The following is a 10166-nucleotide window of genomic DNA, read 5'->3' on the forward strand; positions in this document are numbered from 1 at the left end:
AGCGGTTCAAAAGCTCATATCCTCGAACTCGCCTTAACTCTCTCTATCCGGTGCTTGCACTATTTGGCTAGGGAACTCGTCGGCGACGTGGTGACGTGCCGATGTCCATCGTGGAGCTCCGCTGCCCCGCTCGGTCGCATGTGGCCAGCCCTATTCAGACCGCCTCTGACTGAACCATCACCATGGGCAAGCTCGCTGTAAGCTCCTCATGCTCACTCACTCACGTGTTAGTCCTCTGGCGGCTCTAACTCATCGGAACTGGCACGTTGCCGCCAGGGATTGTCACTCGCCGCTGCAGCTTGTGCCAGTGTGTCTCTGAGGCCCTAACCGCCATCCATCCTCATGTGTTTAGCCGTAGATGGTAGTCGACCTCTTACTTCCATCGTAGCGAGTCTGGTTTCTCAGTGTAACCGCCTTAGGCCGTCGGTCGCCGCACCAGCACTCGCGGGGATCTCCCCATGGTAAAGGTGAAAACATCCGAGGGTTTGGTTGCAAGGTTGCTTATGGTAGGAATAGTACGTATAGTAGTCGTATTAATATCTTAAAGCTCGGGGGCTTTTCTACAAAGCCGCCACCGCGCGCGGGCCTCCCGGCCTTGGGCCGTGTTGGGCCATCGCGAACTGCATGAGGCCACGCCCACGCTGGGCTGCCGGGCTAGAAAGGGGTTGTTGATGGCCCTTTTCCTTTTTCTAAGTATTTTCTAATTTAGTTTCTAAGGCAACATGTAAATGCAATATAAATTTGTGAAGTTGGCCAAAAATTATGAAACTAATTTTGTTAGGTTCCTAAAATCGTGATCTATCTGCTAGTATATTTTGTTCATATAGTTTTATAATATTTTTTAGGAGTTATCTAATTAATTTGAGATGCTTAATATTGTAAGATATAAACTTGTAGGAATTGTTTTGATAAATTGGTGATAGTGTTGGCTCTAAAACTTTCACTGTAAATTCCTAACATGATTAGGTACTCACTTTAATTTTTGTAGATCCATAATAATTAGTTTGCTAGGGTAGCTAAATGAGTCCTAGTTCAAAAATATATATTTAATCAATAAAATACCGAAACACCTTGGGATTTTAGAACTAAAAAAAATCTGGAGACAAAGCCTTACTTGATGTCGTGGATACATAGACTAGTATGTTAGTCACTAAAGCTATCTCATTAGCTTACGAAGCGCAATCGTATTTTAGAGTTATAGTTGTCGTTGGTTAATTAAGTTTTATGCGTTGCATCCAAGTATATCATAATAGGAACAATGATGGATCATGGAGTCGACCAGGGAAATAGAAAAGATGGTGCCTCAGTGATCGTGTCACCCTAATGCAATGCTAATCCTTGGTTATATCTTGCCTAGGCAAGCCCCGGTGCATAACCCCTATTATTCTACACTTATTTTATGTTTGAGCATTAAGTTTTAAGGAGTTGAATAAAACCCACTTGTATATATCCTTATCCTATGAGTCCTACTAGTATGTAAGGATCGTTTAGACTACTATGCTATAGGACTCTGGTAGAAGTTGAGTGATTACCTGTCACTCGCGAGAGATAGGAAAGATATTATTGTTCTTATTATCATATAACTATCACATGGAATATATATGGATAATAATTGGAGACCAGAGAGGACCATACCTCGGGTTTGGATTTGGACTTGGTTAGGCAACAGAGCGAGGCTCTAGTTGCATTTGTCCCGCCAGTGTCGATTGAGGACCGTCCGTTGTTGTGGATGGTAGTCAGGTCACAAACTTATTATCCTGAGCACATACTTGCTTATAGGAGCAGGAAGACTTGTTACTCTCTTGTCATGGGTTCTGGTTCTTTCTGGACTGGCTTTTAGGGCTAGGTATTTGGTGGAGGTCTAAGCACTATACTAAGACAAGGTCTCAGGAGTTGTGGGCTTAGAGTCCAAGTTTGGATGGGGACCTAGACCCCTTGACAGGAGTAGAACGGGTTGGTCTTGTTTGTGCTTGGGGTACAAGCGAGGCATGTATTTCGGGGTACCCAGCTGGGATACATTGATTCACGAATCACCGTTTCTGTGAGACGGTATGACTTGGCTATGGTCTAGCACTGTAGTAAGAACTAGAACATGGAAGGTGATAAAATGATTCTAATTGCTTACCACATGCTTGAAAGTAGCCTAGGTGCTTACCTAGAATGATTAGCTAATTAACTAAAAATAACTGCTAAAAACTCTAAACATAAGGATGCACTGTTAGTAATGCTTCCTACAAATGCAAATAACCCACAAGCCAAATAAGCCTTCCATATCCCTGGAGTCTATTATTTTCCTCCTGTCGGGTAAGTCTTGCTGAGTACAATCGAGTACTCAGGGTTTTATCCCCCCTGTTGCAGGTGACCGATGGCTGGTAGATGACTTTTATGTGTGGAAACCTCTTGGTAGGCTCAGCGAGGATTTCTTTACGTTGCGGACGTAGAGTTTATTCAAATTTTCATAAAAATGTTTGCAAGAGAAAACTTATAATCTGTCACCATTCTTGTATGTAAATGTTCCTCATGTAGCTCTTAACATGTAGCATATGAATTTTTATTTCCGCTGAAACTCTGATCACATGTTTAATTCCACTATTGTATTATGCATTGTAAGAAATGGCTAAAAGATGTTGTAAGCTTTATACTCTCATTTATGATCCTGATGAAAAATTGTGGATTTTCGAGTTCTCCCTTGGATTTGCTCGACAGAACTGCATAGTTTAGTGTCCTCGCTTGGGTACTCGGTGTCTAATGGAAGACAAATACTCTTGAGAGGGCATTAGATTATGCGGTTCTACCACAGGCGGTATCAGTGCATAAATGAGGAAATAAAGCTTCAAAACCCCTTTTCTAAACTGACATTTGATAACCTATTTTTGCAAATAGTTAGGGCAATTACATACGAAGTATATAAGTAGACCTATTGTTATGGTTAAGTATTCAGAATAGGTTTAACTAGGCTTCCTTTGGAGAGCTAATTCTTACGTAGTATACGATCTTTAACTCTATCGCATTGGTACTGCCTTAGTTGTCATGCCAGTATTGCTTGCAGGTGCGACGTTAATAGGTGTCATGGGTGTCGAATTGTGCACGGCCGACCAGTCCTTGTTCAGGAGTTACTGCTGTAATATGGCTTCATTTTTCACGTTCACCTATGGTTCAAACCACCGAGGTTCACATTTCTCGTACCCTTTTTGTGCTCTTGTCAGACCTCTGCCCTACACCCATACTAGTCGTTTATGGCCTCGGACACCGCTCGTCTCGTCCACGTAAAAACCCTGTTGCTTTTCTTTTAGTGGTCCCTACGCTAGACCCGAAGGTGGACTAGCCAGGACCACTAACTGCTTTGCCATTACAAATGGGGCCTGGCCTAGCCACTTGGTACCACCACTCAGTGCATTCTAGCTCACCTAGCCCTTCTTTTTTAGCAAGCTTTTCACTCAATCCTCCCTTGCAACCACCCACACGGGATGGCAGGAGCTTGGGTTAGCAGTTACTGCCTGAACACTGAGGGTTTTCCCAAAATCAGGTATGTCACCCTGCAAAAACTCAGAGTTAAGGATCGCCCTGAGTATGAGGGTCATGAATATGAGAAGCATGGCACTAAGCAATGTGAGGCCACCATCTATATTGGGAAGAGTGAAGAGTTCCCCGATATCACCGAAGCTTGGAATATGAACGCAACCGGGTTTCCCTTCATCGACACCTACCTGGTTGTGGCCCGCAAAGCCTTGTGGCACCTTTACCTGATCTATGAAGAGTCCATTGCTCGTACCCCCATGAGGTTCTTTCCACCTTTGGAATAGGATCAACGGGTATGGAGGGCTCGCATGGAGGCTTTGCAAGGGCGGGATGCGCAAGAAGACAGCCCTACCGTGGTGCACTTGACCACGTACTTGTTCGCTCTGGATGAGCAGTATGACCAGTACGCCTCACAGCTGAGGAAGTGTCTCTGATGAGCTGACGAAGCCGAGATCTTCTCTAGGATGCTTCAGGTATAGCTCGCTGAAGCACATGCCAATGTGGCAGCTATTGAAAGTCATGAGACTACCATGGTGGAAGCCCTAAAGGAGGCCAAAGATTGGCACACTCTGCAGCTGGAGGATGCCTACCTTGTCACTAGGGTCAAGCGTAGGACGCTTGCCGCTGAAAGGCAAGATCCCTTGATCTTGGAGGGAATCCCTGTCCACCCGCTGGAAAGACAGAGAATTGATGTTGCAGTACCACCAGCAACCCCACCCTCAGAGGTTTTAGAAGGAGATCCCTTGCTTCTTGATGTAGACTAGGCCTAATCTTCCGAAAGGTATGATAGCGTCGATTGGTGGAGACTCGACGTTCACGATCTAAGCTTCAAACCAAGACTAATTTGGACCCCACAACCGTTACACCACTACTCTGTTGGTTATCAACCATGCAAACGCGATTGGCCTTGCCGAGAAGGCTTTTCTGCAAGTGAATCGAGAACACAAGCAAGAACAGGATGAACGCAATCTGAAATTGCAAATAAATATGAGGCTTATGATAACAAGAAGGAGTTCAAGTCTTTATTCGAAAGGACTAATCACCATAGGCGAACAAGATCAAGAACTGAGGCCCTAGTTCACAGCAAGCAGCCTTGGCGGTACAGTTGCAGCAAAACGATGTCTGTTTCATGAGGAAATCAAGAACTAAACAAAACACAAACCCTAAGGAGAGCAACGGTTGCTATTTGTGGATTGTGATCCTGAGTTGCACTGTATTTGAACTATGTTGGCAAATGCTAGTTTCAAACTTTAATTTACTTCAGCTACTATCTATGGAACTTGGTTTGTAATAACCTTATTTCGCACTCTGATGAATGAATTGTATCTGTGAACTTTAAGTAACATGTGACATGTATGTTGAATCATGTACGATCTTGGTTGTATGTGGACCGTTTATCGAGACCCGTCGTGGTACTCGATGGACTACCAGGTTTATATGGGCTCAAATAAGAAAGTGTGACCGCTTGCGGACTGCCATTGTACTTGTGCTCTTATAAATTAGTCGGTTCTACAACATTTCTCTCTAGATCTAACCTAGCTAGCTATGCTCTAGAATAGAGCTCTTATCATTAGGGTTTGATCTCTGTCTTCTGCTCTAACTTATGCCTTAGGGAGGGGGGTAGGGGCTGCTATATATAGGCTGAGGTGGATAGGGGGCAAGGAATCAAGGTGGAGTAGGGGGCAAGAAATCGCCATGTCATCGATCCGCGTCAACTCCCTCGATCACCGTTGGATGAACCGACCTAAAACCGCTTTAGAATCAACAGTGTAGATCGTATGAAGGAGTATGAGCCGGCGAAGGGCGATTGGTGGGCCTAGGGGGCTGGGCGGCCTGTAGGTGGGGCGGGGCAGCCCCACCTAGCAGCCTCTCGGGCCCTGCCTCGATGTATCACCTTCTAGTGTCTTCTAGATCCTTCCCAAGTTATTTACATGGTGGAATTCTGTAATTTCCTTTGACGAATAGGTCCTCCTTGGCAGTTTTCTGATTAAATCCTCCTGTAGTCACATATTCACCAAAATTTGTGGAATTTATTTGTTTAAACCCCTATACTTATGTTTGGTGATGGAATTAAGCATATATGCAAGTTATGTTGATGGTTTATAATTCATATTAGTGACCATCAACATTAGGCCATGCCAATTTTTATAGAAGGTTCACAAAAGACTTCTCTCAAATTGCTAGGCCTTTAAATAGCCTGCTAGCAAAGGATATTCCCTTCAACTTTGATGATGAATGCTTAAATTCCTTTCATATTTTGAAAAAGGCTCTAGTTTCAGCCCCAGTCATACAGTCAGCCTAGTATTGCATGGTACGCTCTTGGGAAGTCCGCTATCTCAAATGTGATCACTTCTGTATGAAAGTTGGAGCGTCCTCTGAATATTATGGGCACATTGACCTACCCAAGGGGTATGGCTTGGATTCCTAGCATGACTGCGTGGAATGGGGCACCGGTTGGTCATATTGCCACTCGCGATAGGCCTAGGGTGTTGTACGTTTTGGCAAAGAGGAGGTTTAGGCCGCTTCCTCTATCCATGAGCACCTTGGATAGGCGCATCTTGCCAACGATAGGGTCAACGGTGAGAGGGAAATGACCTGGTTGTGGAATCCAGTCGGTGCAGTCAGACCTATCGAAGGTGATTGGGACCTCCAACCATTTTTGGTAGTAGGAACGGCTTCTTTCGTAGGTGGCCGCATTGACCTCCCTAGTTGTGAACTTCTATTGACACCGGGATTTGAAGGCTGGCCACCCACTAAAGATCATGAGGCAACCTTTGGGGTTGGGAAAGGTATCTTCCTTCCCCTCCTCATTGGTGGGCTCTACCAGTTTTCCCTTGTCGGCCAGCTTGTATTCACCCACGAGGTATTATCTCATGAAGTCATAGTCCTTGAAGGCATGCTTGATGAGTCTTGAGGCATGCTTCGATTCGGTGCACCATTGTGTCCAAATCGACGACCATGGGGCCGCTGTTGAGGAGAGAGGGACCCTGTGGTGGGATCCGTAGCGGGGGCTCGGCCCCATCGTAGAGGCACAGTTGTCCTATGTGGGCCACCATAGAGTCTTGGTCCCCAGAGCAGAGGGCCTAGCTAGGGCATATGCCAGAAGCGAGTTAAGACCCACCTCCATCGATTTGATGAACTCAAGGCTCCCAAAGCAGATGTAACTGCCAGGGGCCACACTGAGAGTGAGTCCAACGTAGGTGCAGGATACCATCAACATTCTTGCTACAAATGCGAGTGCATGACTACCCCCTTCCTAGCGCACCAACTATTGGTGTTTTAAGAAACAACCAGTAAATTTAGCGTCGTGTTGCTCGGGATGCCAATGGTAGCACTTGAGACACGGGAAATTATACCGATTTAGGACGGTGCCCTATGTCTAGTCTTAGTGGGGGTGCGAGTTCATGTTCCTCATTTCAACTGCTCTAAAGGCTTACAATGGGGTGCTCATAAGCATGGAATGAGTGAGAGTGAGAGTTCTATGCATGCGTCTATGAACCTATATCGAGAGAAGGCCCAGCTCCCCTTATATATCTCTTGGGGGCCGGGTGATAGTTGAGAGAGGGGGTCCTCTCGACCTGAACAATTGAGAGCCTGAGGAGCAGTTGGCAAGCTTGACCTGCATCTTGTCGCTTCTCCTATTACATGTCTAGATGTCATCATGTGTTCTTTCTCCCTATGTCAAGGCATGGCTATTGGCGGTCCTTAACGATCAAATCCGACCGCCAAATAAGATAGAGAAAGAGGAGACATTGGCAAACTTAAACACATATGTATTTACTATTGACCTAGTTCCACATGTATTTGGAGATTTTTGTTTTGTAGGACACTAGTAGAAATACATGGAGGAATTCACCAAAAGGCGCTCGCCGAAGCAGATTTGCGCAAAGGAATAAATAGAAGAGCCCAACAACTCAAGTAATCTGGGCAAAATAGCAACCAAGGAGCAGCCCAAGACCAGTCCATAGCCCACCACATGAAGGCAGGGGCGAGGGGGCCATGTCAGGGGGTGGTTGAACCCAGGGGCGAGCACACCCCTGCTGGTGCCTTCTTTCACCCCTTCGTCTGGCAGTGGCATGAAGCCATGCAGAGACAGTGGAGACTAGGATTTGGTGCCAAAGATAGCCTATACACCGCCTTACTCCCTGTATAAATAGAGGGTTAGAGTCCCCTCTTCAAAAACACACTCAACTTGAGCAACACCTCACACTCCTCTCTAGTTTTTACCTTTAGTAGTGTTTTAGAGCAAGGCAAAGCTACCTTGGAGGGCTTGGCTCCTTGGAAGAAGAGATTCTTGGGTATGAATAGATATATGAGTTCTTCCAAAGTCGTGCTCTTATCTTATAATTATAGTCATACTTATGAACTAGAGTATAGTTATTGTGCTATGATCTTGATATATTAGCTAGTGCATAGTTTGTATGTCAGGAGAGTATCATACATGACTTTATGCTTAACCATTCATATAACTTATATAATTGGAATTAGAGCTAAGTTGAGGTGGTGGTTCATCATGTTGTCAGGTGTGCCCAAGTCCTTTACTTGTCAATCCATAGGGTCGGTGTCCTGGGGGATTTTGGTAGTTTCTGTATATGCAAGCGAGGTGCTTGGGTATGGAGAGATAGGTGAATACTTTTCCCTCTCCATGGTTGAGGTGGTAGGCGGCAGGTGGTGACCACCCTGTCTATCCCTTGTAATCCCCCACGTTCATTTCGGATGTAGGTGTCTAAAATGCTACATGAGGTTGCTGGCGGACCAGTACTTGGTACTCTCCCGACCTGCTTCGCACTTAGCGTTAAAACTAATTATGTAAATTATATGATCATTAACTAATCTTTGTATGACTATACTAGACCAATGCCTGGTCAACTTAGTATTATTCTTTTATTCCTTCTTTTATCTTTTATCCTTTGATGTATGCGGAGTGTGTGTCCACTATCCTAAGATTATCATTCTTACCCTTATTATAAACATTGGTGTACTTGCAAGTATATTATTCAAGTTCATATCCATACTAGGCTCTTAATCAATAAATGCCTTCCTTTGGGAAAATATAAATAATGATACCCTAAATACTTCTGGGTGAAATGCTACAATGATAGCTCCATGCGCTTGAAGATAAATATCTAAAATTGTTAAGAAACTATCAAGATTATTACTTAGTGGCATTGCTACATATTAGTAATCTTACTAAGTAATACCAACAAGGTATTTTTGGCACCATTACTGGGGATGGATTTTACTCCATTCTTAGTGGTGACGTTAAGAAGTGTCAACAAGCATTTCTGGTGCTGGTGCCGGGAAAGGCATAATTGATTAAAGAATCTAGTAGGACATGTTCATGATAATATGCATGTATAGTAGCCATTGTTTATGCAAGCTAGCTTTGCTTGTTTCTCCTGTTCTGAATGAAAATAGGATAGTGTATGACCGGCTTCGATCTACCGAACAACTACACCAAAGATCCACAGGCACTCCTAAGGAAGAAATGGTCTCATACCGCTTCTTCTTCTGCCCCACCACCAACTGATGAACTAGTCACCCCAGCACCATCCGCTACTCCAATCATGGCCAAGACACTCCGCGACTACTATGTCCCCGCTGTTGCCAACGTGCCCATTGGGGCGACTGTTAAAATTGGGAATGGGAACTTCAAGCTCCACATTGGCCTCGTCATGATGGTGCAGGCTACTCTAGTTTGACAAGTGAGGATGCAAACGCACATCTCCAACACTTCCTCGAGCTCTATGAAACTATCGTCATAAAGGACATCGAGCATGCAAGCATCAGGCTCTGCCTGTTTCCCTTCTCCCTCTCGGGGAGGGTGAAATAGTGGTTTTATAAGGAATGGGAAGTTGTCAACATGTGGGACAAATGTTCCATGGCGTTCCTCGCCAAGTTCTTCCCCATGGGCAAAACCAATGCCCTAAGGGGACAAATTTTGAACTTCTAGCAAAATGCCATGGAATCCATTCTTGAGGCATGGGAGAGGCTACAGGATTACATCCAAGCATGCCCACACCATGGGATTGAAAACTGGTTAGTGCTTCAATATTTTTATGATGGGTTAACACTCATGTCTAGGGGGCACATCGATGCGGCGGCTGGAGGCGCCTTTCTTTCCCTGACCATTGACGGAGCCACAGTTCTCATCAATAAAATGGTGTCAAATCAAAGCTAGGGAAAAAAGAAAATCACAAAAAGGCATGCATACCATGAAGGAGACAGATATGCTTGCCGTAAAAATAGATTTATTAATGAAAAGACTAGAGGAACTGGCCCAAGAAAAAGAAGCAATGAAGGGTACCGTCCAGGCCTTGGATTCACACATGACGTGTGAGGTCTGTGGCGGTGTTGGCCATTTGAGGAATGACTACCCCAAAACCCACAAAGAAGCCACCTACATCAACAATGGGTTTCGCAGACCACAAGGTAATAACGGGTGGAACAACTAGTCCCACCCGCAAGGTAATTCAAATTTCAATTCCAATTATAATTCGAATCAACCTTCTCTGAAAGACTTGGTATTAGGCCAAGCTAAAATCAATGAAAATATCAATAAAAAGTTGATATACAATGATAAAATGTTAGAAAACATCAACTCAAAAATAGAAGGTTTATCTTCCTCCATCAAAAATCAGTTAAGC

General features: G+C 44.6%; 1 non-coding gene across 1 annotated transcript; it reads right to left on the reverse strand.

The window, feature by feature from the left end:
- Window positions 1-9442: 9442 nt before the first annotated feature.
- On the reverse strand, window positions 9443-9549 carry LOC136514684 (small nucleolar RNA R71). Its single transcript, XR_010773824.1, has one exon. It is a non-coding gene; the product is annotated as a small nucleolar RNA R71 (small nucleolar RNA).
- Between the last annotated feature and the right edge of the window lie 617 nt (window positions 9550-10166).

This window comes from Miscanthus floridulus, chromosome 16 (assembly GCF_019320115.1).
Source record: "Miscanthus floridulus cultivar M001 chromosome 16, ASM1932011v1, whole genome shotgun sequence".
In the NCBI taxonomy this organism is placed as follows: domain Eukaryota; kingdom Viridiplantae; phylum Streptophyta; class Magnoliopsida; order Poales; family Poaceae; genus Miscanthus; species Miscanthus floridulus.